This window comes from Narcine bancroftii, chromosome 7 (assembly GCF_036971445.1).
Source record: "Narcine bancroftii isolate sNarBan1 chromosome 7, sNarBan1.hap1, whole genome shotgun sequence".
Lineage (NCBI taxonomy): Eukaryota > Metazoa > Chordata > Chondrichthyes > Torpediniformes > Narcinidae > Narcine > Narcine bancroftii.
In genome coordinates this window covers 84211752-84231314 of record NC_091475.1, presented here as the reverse complement: position 1 = coordinate 84231314, position 19563 = coordinate 84211752, and the positions used below count along the sequence as shown (strand labels likewise).

Here is a 19563-nt window from a genome sequence, read left to right as displayed (position 1 = left end):
TGTTGTTGGTGTACCATTCAGCCAGACTCCTGTATACTGACTCATCACCTTTCTTTATACAACCCACTACCCTGGTATTGTTGGCAAATTTGTGGATCGTGTTACTGTTGTACTGAGCCTTACAATCATAGGTGTAAAGTGAGTAGAGTAAGGGGCTAAGAACACAGCCCTGTGGTGCTCTGGATCTGATGGAGATTGTGGAGGAAGTGTCCTAGCAATCCTCACTGATTGTGGTCTGGAGGTGAGGAAATCCATGATCCAATGAAACAGTGTGATGTTGAGTTCCAGGTCTTGGAGTTTGCTGAGCAGTTTTGAGGGGATGATGGTGTTAAATGACAAAACTATAGTAGATAAAGAGCATCCTGATGAATGTATCTTTACTGTCCAGGAGTTCCATGGCTTTGTATAGAATCAGTAAAATGACATCTGCCGTAGACCTGTTGCTATGATAGGCGAAATGGAACGTATCCACGTCACCACTCAGACAGGAACTGATATGGGTCAACACCACCCTTTCAAACACTTCATCACTCTTGATGCAAGTGCCACTGGTCGATAATCATTAAAGCAGGTTACTATACTCTTCTTGATGCCTGATTGAAACAGATGGGTACCACACCCTGCTGGAGTAAGATAATGAAGATATCTCTTAAAGAAATAAGTTAAATCAACAATCATGGATAGGTTTTTGATTTACATTATATGTTTAATTTGTGATAGGTATATGACTTGTTATTTGTTATATTAGACAATTTTGTGTATAGGATTTCTATGTTAAACTCAGTAAAAAAAATTTTAAAAGATATCCGTGAATAAGTTGGTCAGCACTGATTTTTAACACTCAGCAGGTCCTCTATCTGGGCCTAATGCTTTCCTCGGATTCACTCTCTTGAAGGCAGTATGCACGTCATCCTCAGATACAGAGTGGGTGGGATCATCAGGGGATGTGGGAGCACAGAGGTATGGTTTTTCACTGTTACAGTCATCAAATCGGATGCAGAAGGCATCAGGTTCCTCTGTGAGTGAAGCTTTGCCATTGCTAATTAATTGATTTGGGTTTGTAGTGGGTTATGGCATTTAGGTTCTGCCAAAGATGTTAGGTGTCCCTTGTTGTTTCCATTTTCATCTGGAATCTCCACTTCACCCGGGAGATAGCTTTCGCATGGCATATCTGCTAATTATGTATTGATCTAGATCTCCAGACTTAAATGCCTGTGATCTGGCTTTCATTATTCATCCAGGGCTTCTGGTTGGAGAAAACCCTGAACAATTTGGTGGGGACACTCTCATCCACAGCTGTTTTGATAAAGTCCTGATGTAATCATTCAGATCCTCAGCTGAATCCTTGAACATCACCCAATCCTCTGTATTCATCAGCCTCCTGCAACCACCTTCTAGCCATCCTGAGCCTCTGTTTATTCTCTGTCAGTATGAAGGCAGTAGGAGCGCAGCCAGGTGAACCAACTTGCCAAAATGTAGGCCTTCCTTATCTCAGTGTAGCAGTGATTGAGTGTGCTAGGACCTCAGGAACAGCAGGCTACATGATGGTGGTAGTGGACTGGTTTTTTAATAATGACATACTTGGTTAAAGTCACTGACTAAGATTTGTAGTGCATCGGGGTGGTCCATCTCTTGTTTAATGATCACATCATGCAGCTTCGTAAGTGCCTATTCGTAATCAACATTGGGAGGGTTATAAACTCTGGTGAGAAAAAAGCACTTTTTCCACTGGTATTCCAGTTAATTGCCAGGATATGAAGCAGTCTGTGCTGTTTCTACTGGGCCACTTTTAACCAGGACACTGATTGCTTTTCTACTGAACACTACTCATCCCCAGGGATAGGAGAGTCTACCTTCAACCTGAAACGGGTGACTTTATGCTGTCCTTTTTCCACTGGTTTAATCAGCACGTCAGTTTCAGCTGATGCCAGGGATACGAGTAGGGGTCAAGGCCGTCAATCCCTGGTGTGATTTGACACCAACATGTTGACTATTTTCTTTTTCCACTGGACTCTGTTCCAGTTAATTCCCTGTTAATTCCTGGGACAAGGCCCTGTACTGACAATAACCACACCAGCAGTGCGAGTATAAGACAGCTTTAATAAACTAATATGTATACTAAGAGGTCTTGTCTCTCTGCAAGACGAACCTAGAAAGGCTTGACTGTAGCTCTGGACTGCTTTATATACAAGGTCCCCAGGATGACCCCTGATGATTACATATCACCACAGGCCCAGTAGAAAAAGGCCTACTGATGAGAACTCTTGGGGGAGATTTACTCTTAGGCAGTGGAGCAGGAGGTCGACACAATTCCAATATCTTTGCACCATCTCTTCTTCTTTGGCTTGGCTTCGCGGACGAAGATTTATGGAGGGGGTAAAAGTCCACGTCAGCTGCAGGCTCGTTTGTGGCTGACAAGTCCGATGCGGGACAGGCAGACACGGTTGCAGCGGCTGCAGGGGAAAATTGGTTGGTTGGGGTTGGGTGTTGGGTTTTTCCTCCTTTGCCTTTTGTCAGTGAGGTGGGCTCTGTGGTCTTCTTCAAAGGAGGTTGCTGCCCACCAAACTGTGAGGCGCCAAGATGCACGGTTTGAGGCGATATCAGCCCACTGGCGGTGGTCAATGTGGCAGGCACCAAGAGATTTCTTTAGGCAGTCCTTGTACCTTTTCTTTGGTGCACCTCTGTCACGGTGGCCAGTGGAGAGCTCGCCATATAACACGATCTTGGGAAGGCGAAGGTCCTCCATTCTGGAGACGTGACCCACCCAGCGCAGCTGGATCTTCAGCAGCATGGACTCGATGCTGTCGACCTCTGCCATCTCGAGTACTTCGACGTTAGGGATGAAAGCGCTCCAATGGATGTTGAGGATGGAGCGGAGACAACGCTGGTGGAAGCATTCTAGGAGCCGTAGGTGATGCCGGTAGAGGACCCATGATTCAGAGCCGAACAGGAGTGTGGGTATGACAACGGCTCTGTATACGCTTATCTTTGTGAGGTTTTTCAGTTGGTTGTTTTTCCAGACTCTTTTGTGTAGTCTTCCAAAGGCGCTATTTGCCTTGGCGAGTCTGTTGTCTATCTCGTTGTCGATCCTTGCATCTGATGAAATGGTGCAGCCGAGATAGGTAAACTGGTTGACCGTTTTGAGTTTTGTGTGTCCGATGGAGATGTGGGGGGGCTGGTAGTCATGGTGGGGAGCTGGCTGATGGAGGACCTCAGTTTTCTTCAGGCTGACTTCCAGGCCAAACATTTTGGCAGTTTCCGCAAAGCAGGACGTCAAGCGCTGAAGAGCTGGCTCTGAATGGGCAACTAAAGCAGCATCATCTGCAAAGAGTAGTTCACGGACAAGTTGCTCTTGTGTCTTGGTGTGAGCTTGCAGGCACCTCAGATTGAAGAGACTGCCATCCGTGCGGTACCGGATGTAAACAGCGTCTTCATTGTTGAGGTCTTTCATGGCTTGGTTCAGCATCATGCTGAAGAAGATTGAAAAGAGGGTTGGTGCGAGAACACAGCCTTGCTTCACGCCATTGTTAATGGAGAAGGGTTCAGAGAGCTCATTGCTGTATCTGACCCGACCTTGTTGGTTTTCGTGCAGTTGGATAATCATGTTGATGAACTTTGGGGGGCATCCGACGCGCTCTAGTATTTGCCAAAGCCCTTTCCTGCTCACGGTGTCGAAGGCTTTGGTGAGGTCAACAAAGGTGATGTAGAGTCCTTTGTTTTGTTCTCTGCACTTTTCTTGGAGCTGTCTGAGGGCAAAGACCATGTCAGTAGTTCCTCTGTTTGCGCAAAAGCCGCACTGTGATTCTGGGAGAATATTCTCGGCGACACTAGGTATTATACTATTATTAGGTATTATATTATTCTACTATTTAGTAGAATCCTAGCGAAGATTTTGCCTGCAATGGAGAGCAGCGTGATTCCCCTGTAGTTTGAGCAGTCTGATTTCTCGCCTTTGTTTTTGTACAGGGTGATGATGGTGGCATCACGAAGGTCCTGAGGCAGTTTTCCTTGGTCCCAACAAAGCTTGAAAAACTCATCCAGATTAACAAAAAAAGCACACACCACCCCATCTCCCCTTTCCAGAATCTGAGTTCTGATCTGGTCAGATAGCAGTGTCTGGTATGTTCTCTCTTAGCTAGGTCTCAGTGCAGCAAAGAACTGAGATTTGTCTTACCTGACTCTGATAAAGCAGCCTTTTTAGGCTGTTTTATTGTCCACTGACTGGACATTTGCCAGTAATATAGATGGTGGGGGAGGTCTCAGACCCCTGTACTTCAGTCTTGTTTGGATCACAGACCTCACTCCACATTTCTGACCTCGACATTGGTGTTGGCCTGTCCCTTTAAGGCCATCTAGTCAGCCTGTTCTTGACTCAGCCTTCAACAAGAGATTTGTAAATCATTAACTGTGTTCAGCAGCTGGTTGGCCATGAAAAAAACTGCATGCAGTTCATTGTAACAAAGGCAGCTGGAAAGGTGAGTATTTTCAAAGAGTATTTAACAGGGGTCCTGCGGAAAGTCGCCGTTGGTTGCCACTGCCACATTTTTAAAACAGGAAAGTCTGCAGACAAGATGATTGCATTGCAGTGCACATGTAAATTTGTGTATTAATGTAAAATGAATTCTGCCCAGCACTGAAAAGCCCTCCATTTGCTCAAAGTGTAGAAGCAGCATTCAAAGAACCTCAAGTCCATGCATCAGGAGCTTGCAGAAGCCTTGTATCAGTCATGGAAGGACTGGACCACTGCACGAATTAAAGACCCACCCACACTATGTGTTAAAGAAATCGTAGTTCCCATATTGGTCTCACTTGTCACGTCAGAACTGACAAAAGTAGAAAGGAAGGTCGTCCTCATTCACTCAGAAACAATTTTGGACAGATACTTCCGAGCAAACCAGAAAGGAAAATAAATATTGTCAAAGGCCAGCTAATTGTCAAGGAGAGTACCAAATAAAGGTCTTGAGTAAGACCTGATGATTTGTCTTTAGTTAATTAGACCAACCTGAGCTCAAAGGTTCCTCTCACCCAGATGGCAGAGATGTAGAGATCTGTGGCACCAGTAGTTCTTGCTATATGAAATTCTATTTATCTTTTTGCTTCCTCCAGCTTTTTCACATGAGCGAGTGATGCTTTTTAATACAGGTACATCAATACCTGAAGTTTCCAGGGTTGTACGCCAACATGGAAACTCTTCAGAGATGCTCTCCAAGGAGTCTTAAAATCTCTTTTTCAAGTAACCACATGACTGCTTTCCCTCAGTATACAACAGTATAAAACACTGCATTCACCACAATATTATCAATGATAATAACTGCAGACACTCAAGCATCATCGCTTATACTGAGGAGCAAGGTGTCATATGTGAGTACACTAGTTCTTTTATCCTTGTGTCTTGCGAAGCTTGCTCATTTCATCTGATATCAATTGACTGGTTACAAATTCTGGTGATTGATTTTGTGATGAAATGTTCTTCCCAAGGTGCAATTCCTAAACAGTGAGGGAATAAGAACTGGCTCTTGATTCTCCAAATATTTTCATGGAGTCAGAGTCACTCAGCCCTTCAGAAACAGACCATTCTGCCCACTGAGTCCATGCTGACCATCAAGCATGCATTCACACTAGTCCTGCACTAAACCCTTTGTGGCATTTATTTCCAACAGGATTCCCATCTAGAAACCGGACTGGTTCTCCACTGAGCAAATAACATCATAGCAAAAGCCAAAGGATGAAAGCAGGTAAGGTTGCACCATAGGTCTGGTGACTGCAGGAGCAGGAAAAGGTCCTGCCTATCTAGAAACCTCAAAGATTCATCTTACCTGTCACTGAATTAGACAAGACTGATCGATCCTGGAGTATAAAATATAGCACAATCAATTTTCCAGAGAACCCAAAAAGTTTAAAGGGAGCAGGTTGCTCTGATTGCAACCTTCCCATTCCCTGGGGTTTTGACCCCAGCTCCAGACACACCCCCTCACAACAATCCTCCACCCAATGTTCCCTGCACTCAGGGTCCCTGGCTCTGCCTGCACTCTCCACACACAACTCCAGACCCCTGCCTCACATCCCAATCTAATGAGTAAGCAAGACCACCAGAATTTCCAAACAGTTGGATGCAGATTATTGGAGTTTTCTCTTACATTTCCAGATTGCTGTCATTATTTGGCACTGGTAGATCTTATTCTGGTTTGTGGAGGGAGGGTTTTCAATCCATTCCTTTGGCCTATATCTGTGCCTTACCAGCATCAGTAGAACAGATGACCTGTTTATTATCTCAATAATATTCGTGGGATTTTGTTGTATGCAAATTAGCTGCAACTTTCAAAGCTCACTAAGTATCAAAAATAACTCCCAGAATAAAGAGCTTCAAAGTTGCAAGGGGCAGTCTAAATGCAGGTTTCTTTTTCCCCTTCACTGTTGACAACCTACATGAGAAATGCCTCCATTGATCTTTGCAGGTGAATCCCAGTGAGTCTGGCAGAGCATTTCAGTACTTCCAAAAATTCACCGAAGCAGCAATTCTGCAAATGCACATCAAATTCTGTATAAAATGACTTAGTGAAATGCAAAAGTCAATTTCAAGAAAAACAAAGGCTTCTTAGTCTGCCTGTGTGACAAAGGAAATACTCTCTCACTGGTATAGTCTCAGTACTAATTCATGCTTATTATTTTTAAAACCAGTTTTCTATAATGTTGGCCAATTTAATGATTTAACAGGCTAAAGTGAAATGCAAATAAAATTAAAGATTATTATTAAAATGCATAGCAGTTTATAAGTCAGTTTAAAAAATACAGGAGAAAGTGAGAAGAAATGGGTTTAAACAAAAGTTTTGAAGAACAGGTTTTCATTGAATAAATTTAAAAAATACTTGGCATCATATACACAAAACATTTGCAGTGTAATGAACACTTTGAAATGATTGAGAGGATTTTGCTGTAGCTGTAATAAGTGAGGTGAAAGATGCGCTAAACTTGTTGGAGAAACTTTATGGGCTTGAACAACATCAAATGGCTTGCTTCATCTCCCTCTTGTTAACTTTGTAATCTGACCTGAGGTGTATAGATTTGTAAACTAATCCTTTTTGTTTCATGTATTGATGGAATCTAGATCATGGAAGTAGATCATTTGTCCCATGAATATTGAACATAGAGCAAAGAAATCTACAATACAGTATAAGCCCTTCAGCCCAGTGGTGTGGCAACATAATAACCTACTCTCCCAACTGCTTAGAATTTTCCTACTGTATAACCCTTCATTTTTTTTCAGTTCCATGTACCTATCTAATAGTCTCTCAAAAGATCCATTTCTATCTGCCTCTACCACTGGACTGTCTGCACCTGTCTGCATTCCTACCTGCCTACTGCAGGGGGCAACTCACTGTACCTGCAGGGAGGTAACCTGGAAGGCTGGCTCCACCTTCTCCCTGCCAGTCACGTGCCCCATATAAAGGCCCACACTGGCAATTGTGCAGGCTGTAGAACACATGGAGCCAGAAGGGATACTGAACGTTTTAAGCTTAGTGCAGCCTTCATAGTTTGAGCTTGTTTCTTCACACTGCAGCGCATCACATATATCTATATATCTATATACATATAGATATATAGATACATATTTAAATATAAATATATGTAAATATAGAGATATATATATATCTAAGTATATATATATGTATGCACATATATGTGTATATATATATGTATACACGCACATATATGTGTATATATATATGTATACACGCACATATATGTGTATATATGTGTACACGCACATATATGTGTATATATGTGTACACGCACATATATGTGTATATATGTGTACACGCACATATATGTGTATATATGTGTACACGCACATATATGTGTATATATGTGTACACGCACATATATGTGTATATATGTGTACACGCACATATATGTGTATATATGTGTACACGCACATATATGTGTATATATGTGTACACGCACATATATGTGTATATATGTGTACACGCACATATATGTGTATATATGTGTACACGCACATATATGTGTATATATGTGTACACGCACATATATGTGTATATATGTGTACACGCACATATATGTGTATATATGTGTACACGCACATATATGTGTATATATGTGTACACGCACATATATGTGTATATATGTGTACACGCACATATATGTGTATATATGTGTACACGCACATATATGTGTATATATGTGTACACGCACATATATGTGTATATATGTGTACACGCACATATATGTGTATATATGTGTACACGCACATATATGTGTATATATGTGTACACGCACATATATGTGTATATATGTGTACACGCACATATATGTGTATATATGTGTACACGCACATATATGTGTATATATGTGTACACGCACATATATGTGTATATATGTGTACACGCACATATATGTGTATATATGTGTACACGCACATATATGTGTATATATGTGTACACGCACATATATGTGTATATATGTGTACACGCACATATATGTATATATATGTATATACGCACATATATGTATATATATGTATATACACATATGTATGTATATATATATGTATATACACATATATATGTATATATATGTATATACACATATATATGTATATATATATATGTATATACACATATATATGTATATATATATGTATATACACATATATATGTATATATGTATACACACACACATATATGTATATATATGTATACACACACACATATATGTATATATAAATATAATGTATATCTATAAAATATTTATTACATATATATATATATATAAATACACATACATATACATAAATATAATAATATATGGTAACCTGTGACCATGTCCTCCTTTGGGATGTCCACCCTAGCTTTGGTCTCATATTTACCAAGAACAAGTCACTCTGCTGCCCTTCAGTGAGGAAAATCCCCCTTATTTTTTATAAATGTATTTCACAAATTTAAGAGAATTCATGACTCAAAGAAGCTGAAATAGGTTTACACAGTCACACTATTTAATTTACAGTGGTCCTTGTTGATAGATATTCTTACAGATTTTTACTGCAAGGTTTATTCTGTGAACAATTCCAGCACAATTCTTCAGGGCATACACAGCATGCTCAGAGGAAACTGATTCAGCATTACATGAGTATTATTTTCATATACTCAGATTGAATTAGTTCTCCTAATTTAATTGCCTCTTTACCCCACATTTTATTTTATACAGTAGCATAACATCATGATATTTGCTAAAATTTCACATGATATTTTCATTTTGTTTAAAAGGGGAAAGAGGAAGATTTAATCTGGCTGGATACATCAGGCTCTAATATGGGATGTCAAACCTCAAGAAGATTTATATCCCTTTAGTTCAATAAATAGGAAGCCAGTAGTTTTAAGACTTCAACAGCAGATGAATTTCCAGTGCAGTACTAGAGAAACTCAGGAGATCACGCAACATCCATTGGAAACAAAGGTATACGTTACAACATTCCAGACCTTTTGTGTAGTGCATTACAATCACTTCACCTGCAGACTTTCCTTGATAAATATCTTTTTTTTTGTTTTAATCATTAAAATTGACAATAGTGAAATTTAATTGTTCCTGTTGGAGTTACTTTGGAAGCAAATAAATCTGAGAAAATAAACTCTCAGAAATCAATTTCTAGAGATAAGACTTACGTTTACCCCTACGGCAAAGACTCCCCGAGGAGGACCAGCTCCCGCTCAAAAAGGCCATCGAACTCTGGACTCGGCCCAGCGCCAAGCGGTGTCAATCGCGGGCAGAAGCAGGCCAACTGTGTATGTTCCACCATGAAGCACATCGGCCTGGGACTCAGTGTCGGGGATCAGCGACCTGACCGCGGCCGCAATCACACCGACCGCATTGTTGAGATGCAACTTCTGTTGGCTGGCCAGGCACGTGAGGTGCCTCTGCCCTGCGAAAGGAGCGACATGCTCAGGCTGTGGAAAGAGGGGCCACTATCTAAGGGTCTGCAGGTCTCGATCACACCAGCGAGCAGTGCAGCATGCATCCCTGAAGAGCTTCCAGTGCTGACCGCGCGCGCAGTGGGGGGAGCGCCATCTTTCCGGCCACTGCTCCCAACCTCAGCCTACTGCTCTAGTGACATCACTTCTGTCCGCCATGACTCTACTTCCGGCTTCTTCATCCAATGCTGTGTGGTCAACATGGAGGATGCCATCTTTGGCGAGCCTCCCCACTGACAACGATGATGAAGGAACGCCGCTCCTCGTTTCAATGACACTAAATCAAGCCGGACCTCACCCGATCTCAAACTCATTGATGCAGATCGAGGTGAATGGACATAAAACTAACTGTCTTTTTGATAGCGGCAGTTCAGAAACCTTTGTACATCCCGATGTGGTCCAGAGACTCAACCTCCCAGTCTGACCCATGTCCGGGATAGTTTCAATGGCGTCTAGGGACCAACAGACAAGTATTCAGGGGTATTGTGTAGCGTCGCTGATGGTGGGGGGGGGTGGAATGTTAGACTTTGTTATTAACCATGCCCTGCCACTGCGCGCTGATCCTCCTCGGCCTTGACTTTCAGAGTCAGTTTAGGAGTGTGACGATGGCATTCCAAGGCCCCTAGCCACCGTTGATCATTTGCAGCTCACAGCATTCGGGTGTCCATCCCCGACTGGATAGGCAGCCCCCATTACCGTCCTGTGGCCCCAGCACCCAATCTCCGACACAGTCCAAAGGTATTGGCACTCGGTCCTTGACACCGTCCAGCGGTTCCGACACTGGGTACCTGACTACGACCTGTGGCTTCACCACCTTAAGAGTGCCCCCTCCGTCACTGTTCACGAACCTCACCCCGGATTGCAAACCAATCACCACCAAGAGTCGGCGCTATAGTTCGGAGGATATGCAATTTATCCGGGTTGAGTTTCAGCGACTCCTGGCGGAGGGAATCATAGCCCCTAGCTCCAGCCCCTGGAGAGCACAGGTCCTCGTGGTCAGAGGAGCGGGCAAGCCCTGGATGGTAATTGACTATAGTCAAACCATCAACCGCTTCACCCAGCTGGATGCGTACCCACTCTCCTGTATAGCTGACTTGGTCAATAAGGTCGCCAAATACAGAATTTTTTCAACTATTAACCTTAAGTTGGCTTACCACCAACTCCCCCTCCGTCCAAGCGATCGAATCTATACCAGGTTCGAAGCCGACGGGAAACTCTTCCACTTCGGCAGAGGCACAAGCTGCTTTTAATCAGATCTGTGGGGACATCGCTGAGGCTACGATGCATGCCTTGGATGAGTCCGTCCCCTTTCAGGTGGAAAGTGAAGCCTTCGACTTTGCACTGGCTGCCACATTAAATTAGGCTGGTAGCATTTTTTTCCCGCACCCTCCATAGCCCCAAACTCCGGCACTCCTCCGTCGAGAAGGAGGCACAAGCGATCGTTGAGGCAGTGCGCCAATGGCGGCACTACATAGCCGGTAAAAGATTTACCCTGTTGACTGATCAGAGGGCAATGGCCTTCATGTTCAGTGCCAAACAACAGGGTAAAATCAAAAATGACAAGATTCTGAGGTGGAGGATTGAGCTATCCACCTACAATTTTGACATCTTGTATCAACCGGGTAAGTTCAACGATCCCCCGGATACCCTATCCCAAGGGACGTGCGCCAGTGCGCATCTTGACCATCTCCAGGTCCTGCACAACAGTCTATGCCACCCCAGAGTTACGAGGTTATATCACTTTATCAGGTCAAGGAACCTCCCGTACTCCGTCGAGGATGTTCAGTCCACGACCAGATGCTGCAAAATCTGCGCCGAGTGTAAGCCTCAGTTCTACCGGCCAGAAAAGGCGCACCTCATCAAGACCTCTCACCCTTTCGAGTGACTCAGTGTCAATTTCAATGGCCCCCTCCTGACCACAAATAGGAACATCTACTTCCTGACGGTGGTGGATGAGTTTTCTAGGTTCCCCTTTGCAATTCCCTGCCCGGATATGACCTCGGCCATCAAGGCCCTGAGCAGTATCTTCACTCTGTTTGGGTACCCTGACTACATTCATAGTGACCGGGGGACCTCGTTCATGAGTGAGGAGCTGCGTCAGTACTTCCTGACCAGAGGCATAGCCACCAGCAGGACCACCAGCTATAACCCTAGAGGTAATTGCCAGGTGGAAAGGGAGAATGACACTGTGCTCCTGGCCCTGAGGTCCAAAAACTTGCTAGTGTCCTGCTGGCAGGACATGTTGCCCGAAGCCCTCCACGCTATCTGGTCGTTACTCTGCACCGCTATTAACACCAACCCCGCATGAACGCCTCTTTGCTTTCCTAGGAGGTCAGCGAATGGATCTTCCATCCCTCCCTGGCAGATATCCCCAGGACCAGTTCTCCTTCATAGGCACATCAGAGGCCATAAGATGGATCCACTGGTTGAAGCAGTACATCTCATTCATGCTAACCCCCAATATGCATTTGTGAGGTAACCAGACGGCCACGAGGACACTGTGCCTATACAAGACCTAGCAAGGGCTGGAGACCCTAAGGCTGCCTTGCCAGCTGCTGACCATGCCGCGGACCCGATGGTGCCACATCCACATCCAACCACAGCCCTGGAGTCCGAGTCGCCTACCTTGCAGCTGGACATCCAGCCTTCTACCACTCCTGCAGCTGCGGAGGACCCCCCCCCCCCCAGTACTCCAGGAGTCCACCGCCAGCACCCCAACCCCCACAGTTCCTGCAGCAGACACTCCCCCATCAGCCCCCTCTTCGGAGGAGCTCCATACTTGCACGCCGGTTCCTCGGTGGTCCGTCAGATGGAGGCCGCCTGTGCAGCTCAACCTCTAGCTGGTGGGGGGCGCCCGCTTCTTCAACCTGGTTGTTTGTTAAATATTTCTCTATTGCTCTTGTATTGCCTCTGGGTTTTGTTGTTACCGGTTACCCTCAGTCTTTCTCTGCATCATTATTGGGGCTACTGATAGTGCCCAACAACCATATATACACCATTACCTTTCTTACTAAACTTTGCAATCAGAAACCAAGTGTCCTGCAATAGATAATGTACGAGGTTCCAGGGATATTTTGACAGGGCTTTGTGGTGGATGGTGTACTGGTTAGTTCATTTGTTTAACTTACTAATGGAATAAAAATGGGCTTGTTGCATATTGCGTAGATAAGCTGTTCATCAGGAATATACTTTGATTATTGTGGACAGAAATCAGACTGCTCTTTATGATCCCTGAACTACCACAGATATATTTATATGGATTTATCCACACTACCTGAGATGAAACCGAGTCTCAAAAAGGATTCCAACCTAACATTTCGACCATTAACTGGCTGGCAGGTAGAAGACAGAGAGTTGGGATAAATGGCTCATTTTCTGAATGGCAGACAGTGACCAGTGGGGTGCCACAGGGATCTGTACTGGGACCCCAGCTGTTCACAATTTACATTAATGATCTGGATGAGGGGATTGGATGTAATATCTCCAAGTTTGCAGATGACACTAAGCTAGGAGGGGTTGTGTGCACGGAAGAGGGGGTCAGGAAGCTCCAGTGTGATTTGGATAAATTGAGGGACTGGGCAGATACATGGCAAATGCACTACAATGTGGATAAATGTGAGGTTATCCACTTTGGTAATACAAACCAGAGGGCAGATTACTATTTGAATGGCAATAGATTAAGAGATGGGGAAGTGCAGAGAGACCTAGGGGTACTTGTACACCAGTCTCTGAAGGCGAGCATGCAGGTACAGCAGGTGGTTAAAAAGGCAAATGCATGTTGGCCTTCATATCAAGAGGGTTTGAGTATAGGAACAAGGATACCTTACTGCAGCTGTACAGGGCCTTGGTGAGACCACACCTGGAGTATTGTGTTCAGTTTTGGTCACCTTATCCAAGGAAGGATGTTCTTGCAATGGAGGGAATGCAGAGGCGATTCACCAGGCTGATACCTGGAATGGCAGGAATGACTTATGAGGAAAGATTGCGCAATATGAGATTGTACTCGGTGGAGTTTAGAAGATTGAGAGGGGATCTCAGAGACATAAAACTCTGGCAGGACTGGACAGAATGGATGCAGATGGGATGTTTCGAATGATGGGAAAATCCAGAACCCAGGGCCATGGTTTGAGGATAATAGGCAAACCATTTAGGACCAAGATGAGGAGGAATTTCTTGACCCAGAGGGTGGTGAATCTGTGGAATTCATTACCACAGAGGGCAGTAGAGGCAGGTTCATTAAATATATTTAAGAGGGAATTAGATATATTTCTTCAGTATAAGGGTATTAAAGGTTACAGAGAGAAGGCAGGGATGGGGTACTGAACTTTAAGATCAGCCATGATCTCGTTGAATGGCGGAGCAGGCTTGAAGGGTCGAATGACCTACTCCTGCTCTTATCTTCTATGTTTCTATGTTTCTATTCTATTTCTACGATTGATACGGCTCGACCAACTGAGTTCCTCCAGCGGATTTTTTTTTGTATTCCAAATTTAAATATCTGCAATAATTTGTGCTCCCAGAATGTAATATTTATAATAATCTTCAGGAACATTCCTAAACATCCATAGAAGGGACACAATGCATAAATGTTGACATCACTTCACATTCACCTGAAGTTCATCCTCAGTTGATCATACAAAACGTACAGTAGAACACAAATGTTTATTGAACACAACTCCTGATTTCAGTTTGAATTGAACAGAATTTGAGAAGAACAGTCCAAATGTGCAGACATCGCAATGAGTGCAGCATTTGTGTCTAAAGATCAATTTATAACCAATCATTTATCCATGTTCTAGCCCTGCTGACATATTTTATTTAGACATACAGCATGATAACAGGCCATTTCACCCCATGAGATCGTGCCACCCAACTTACACCCAATTGCCAAACACCCAGTACATTTCGAACAGTGGAAAAAAAACTGAGTCCCTGCAGAAACCCAAGCAGATACAGGGAGAATGTACAAATTCCTTACAGACAGTACAGGATTCAAACCCCAGTCCCGATTACCGGCACTATAAATGAATTGTGCTAACCGCTGCACCAACTGTGCCACCCAACTTCAGCCAACTTGTATCCTGCAATACAGAATGCTAAACTAATACCAAACATCACTGAATTGGGTGCAGGTCAGTGGGACTAGGCAGAAAAATAGATCAGCACAGACTAGAAGGGCTGTTCTGTGCTGTAATGTTCTCTGGTTTCTATCATTCAAACCTCTCATCATGTATTGTATTCTTAAGTTGCAGGGAAAATTAAGGCACCAAATAAAGTGAAAACATTTGAAAGGTTAGAGTTAAGAGATAATTAATTTGAGAAGCAAGTGAATAAGCTGCAGGTCTCCTCTCTGAAAAAGAGATTTCAGGAGTCTAACTTTTTGAACTACATGTCCCAGTTTTCAGGGATTTGGTGTCCCCATTTTTCTGGACTGGTTTTACACCCAACCACCAGCTGATTCATATTGATGTTTGTTCTGTAGTTTACAGCCAGTAAACTACATATAGCCATATATGTACCATATATAAACTACCATATATAGCCAGTCTTGACTATATATTTTGAAAGGTTAAAAATGGACAGTCCAAAAGGTTAAATAATGAAATAAAATTGGGAAGATGCACATAGAGATGCCCACAAGCCCCCTTAAGCTAGGCACTTAATTTTAAGAGAGCAACTCGTAACTTTAGTAAGATGTTCAGGAGAAATATATTTACTCAGCGAAGAAGGAATGTGGAACTTCTTCCATAAAGTAACTGAAGCAAAAAATATGGGTGCACTTTAGCAGAAGCTGGTTTAAGTATTTAAGGAAGAAATATAAAAATAATGACTGGTCTGCAAAATAAACACTGTATCAACATTGTAAAAGAATATGAATTTTATTATGTCCCTTTTCATGGAAGATTGTGTTACCAATTTAATTTGGATGCAAGAGCAGTTATAATGAAGGAAGTAATAAAAGCTAGAATTAATTATTCAGAATTTTTGATTAAACATTATGAATTGCTGACAAAAGAACCCCATTTACGGGTTCAAATACCATGGGACAACAAAAATTTTGCTTCCTGAACATTTCTGGGTGTATTTTATGGATTTTGGGCTGCTGATCAAAAAGTCACCTGAATTTTTTTAAAGGTATAACCTAGTTTTGTGATTTCCTGTCATATTTTAAGTCTACTTCAAGCATTCAAAATCATCACGTGCAAACATGACATTGATAATCCATTTTCTGCATTCGCACTTGGACTTGTTCCCTGCTGATCTTAGTGCCGTCAGTGACAAACACAGTGAAAGTTTTTAACCAGGACATTGTGACTTTGGAAAACCGATATTAGGGCAATTGGAATCCATTAATGCTGGTCAACTATTGTTGGACACTGACATGAGAGGCATCAGATGCTGAGTACAAATGAAAATCAGCGGCAAAACATTTTTAGGTCAGTTGAACGAATGCAATGTGTCAGCATCATTTGGCAATTAAATAGGCTAAGTTCAAGTTAATGTTGCTCCAACTTCCTACGTGATAGAGCAGATCTGAAATTACCCGTGTTCAGCTTGAAGTCGTTTATCATAATCCCCAATTGATTTTCAGGAATAAAACCTTTTGAAAAAAATATGTCGAAAAACAATTGAAATTAAATTAATTTTACAGATAAAATTTGTGAAAATCTAAAATAATCTGATTTATAAATGCATTAACCTGCTGTTGATTCCTTACAAATGTAAATATAGAGTGAAACGAATAAAACTAATCAGCAACCCTATACAAATGGATGAGCTCACATCTAGTTGGCATGCCAATTATAGCTGGCCTGAAGATAAAGGACTGGGCATGAAGATTGCATTCTATGGAATGTCCCAAGAACCAAGGACAAGTTGAAGGATGGAGTGAGAAGTAGCATTTGATCTTCAGCCCCACTGTGTTCTTAATCTGCCTCAGAAAAGGTAGAAAGCACTGATAGACTTCCGATTTATTACCAATAATGATCTTAGCTCTTGTAAAATATCCAAAATTATTAATGGAAGAATTAAATTTACAGTGCTTTTCACGAGTTCAGGATATCCCAAAGCAGTTTACAGTCAATTATGTACATTGATAGCAATTCAGAAAGTAATTCAGTCAATAAGTATTTCAAATAAATATTTCCATCACCATAATGGCGTAACATCTGGGATCGCATGGTTGTAAGAAACAGGGACATGTTTGGATAAGTTCCAAATGTTTTGAATTAATATAGCACATGAATTCTAGTTTTTGAATCATACACCACTTCTTGTGAACACTATGAGACCTGATGAGATCCCCCAGCATTTCTATGTTTTTACTCCAGTCACAGTGTTTGTTGACCATCATATTTCACTCCATAGAACAGCACAGGAACAGACTCTTTGGCCCACGCGTCTGTGCTGAATATGAAGTCCAAATCAAACTAAAAATATGTTGCTTGCACTTAATAGACAACCCCCCCTTATTCCCTTCATATTACTATTTTGAAGAAACCTTTTAAATGCTACTATTGTATCGGTTTCCATCATCACTTCTGCGAGCCCATTCCAAGCACCTGCCACTCTCTGTAAAACATTTATCTTGCACTTCTCCCTAAAACTTCCTCCCACTCACTTTAAATGCTTGTTCTTCAGTGAGCGAAATTTTTACGCCAGGGAAAAGATTCTGCCCGTCCGCCTCATAAATGCCCTCAGCTGGACATGGTCCAGAGAAAATACCCCTGTTTGTCCAATCTCTCTTCATAATCACACCCTCTAGTCATGCAATATACCTGGTAAATCTCTCCTGTACCCTTTCTGAATATTTGTGAATATAAGAGGCAGGGCTTCATTGATTTTTTTTTCCTCATTCAGGCAACTTTCTCCAGCAAATTGTTCAAGTGCAGGTTACATGTCTGCCCCCAGAAAAATCCCAGGCCTGAAGCATTATTACTGTTGTACAAAATTATTACTATCTTATTTATTTATCATGACACAGAGGAGACCATTATGCTCATCAAACCATGCAAGCTCCTGCCATGGCAGCAGCTCATGCATTGTATTGAAAGAAAATTTCAGAATTTATTGTCATGAATATGTCACAGAATGTGTTGTTTTATGGCAACATTATTGTGTAAACATTTAATATAAACCACCTTATAAAATAAATAAAAGTAATGCAAGAAAATATCAAAGTCAGGCAGTGCTTTGATTCATTGTTCATTCAGGAATCTGATGGCAGCGGGGCAGAAACTGTCCTTGTGGCGCTGAGTGCTCGTCTTTGGGCTCCCATACCTTTCTCCCCCAAAGGTAGCAGAGTGATGAGGGCATGGCCTGGGCAGTGGAGGTCCTTGAGAACAGAACCTTCTTTCTTAGGACACCACCTCTTGTAGATGTCCTCGATGGAGTGAAGACTGTGATGTTGCAGACCAAATTAACAACCCTCTAGAGCAGGGGTGTCAAACTCAAATTCACAGAGGGCCAAAATTAAAAACTTGGACTAAGTTGAGGGCCGAATTTTACTGAAAATTTTCAACAACATCTGCATGTTTTCTCTTCTTTCAACATATGTAATGTTAAACTTTAGGATACAACTTTAGGAGGATAATGTTACAGGTCAGGAGTAGGTAGCTCAAGTTCACCCTTTGCTTGACCTGAGGGAAACATATTTGGTCCCTGTGGAGATGTAGTCATCACTTCTGCGAGCCCATTCCAAGCACCTGCCACTCTCTGTAAAACATTTATCTTGCACTTCTCCCTAAAACTTCCTCCCAGGTTGTGTCCATTTTGGCCTGCATCAGGACTCAGCATTTCCTGCTCACTCCTCAGGCTCTAGGCCTCTATTCACCCTCGACCCACCATCCCTCTACCTGACCAGTCCTTTACCCAACCTCTACTCACCCCTCACTCCACTCGCTCTGCCTCTACCCACCCCATCCTATATACGCCCCTCTACTGCCTCTCCCCTCAACCTGTTCCTCCCTCTACCAATCTCTCACCCTCTAATCACCCCTCCCCTACTCGCCCTGCCCCTCCCCTTTTACCTCTTCCCTATCCACCCCTCCTTCTACTCATCCCTCCCTCTAACTGCCCCTCGCACCACCATAACTTCCCCTGCCCATTACTCCTCACCTAAACCCTCTACTCACCCCTGCTTACCCACCCACTCAGGCCCAGTGCGCTGCCGATCAGCCTTTGCAGACAGCCACCATCTCTCTCTTCACGTGCAGGGCCGAACCAGCCGTCCCTGGGGTCCGCGCGGGTGCAAGCGCTGAAGGCCGTTGCGACCGGGAGAAGTGTGCTCGCGCTGTGGAAGGGCCATCCGGTGCCAGTCGCGCAGGGCTCGCGCTGCCCAGGGGCCGTGCGCAGCCTGCCATGCCCGTCGCACCGACAGGAAATCACAGGCGCTCGCCAATCCGCCACACCGCTCAACAGGTGGGAGAAGTGACTGGTTGTGCGGGGAGCCTTCCAACTGGCTTGCCGGCTGATGACATCGACAGACTTCTCATGTTACAATTTCTCGTGTAACAATGGGGAAGGATGTGCAATGAAAAGGGAAGATGGTGGGGGTGACATTACCAAAAAACAGCAT

At 43.2% G+C, this 19563-nt stretch overlaps 1 long non-coding RNA gene across 1 annotated transcript in view; it reads left to right on the top strand.

The window, feature by feature from the left end:
- Window positions 1-4424: 4424 nt before the first annotated feature.
- Window positions 4425-19563, top strand: part of LOC138739895 (uncharacterized) — a 36870-nt gene continuing 21731 nt past the window's right edge. Inside the window, exons 1-2 of the long non-coding RNA XR_011342528.1 lie at window positions 4425-4475; window positions 5661-5735. This is a non-coding gene — a long non-coding RNA (uncharacterized lncRNA). The remainder of the gene's footprint in view (window positions 4476-5660; window positions 5736-19563) is intronic.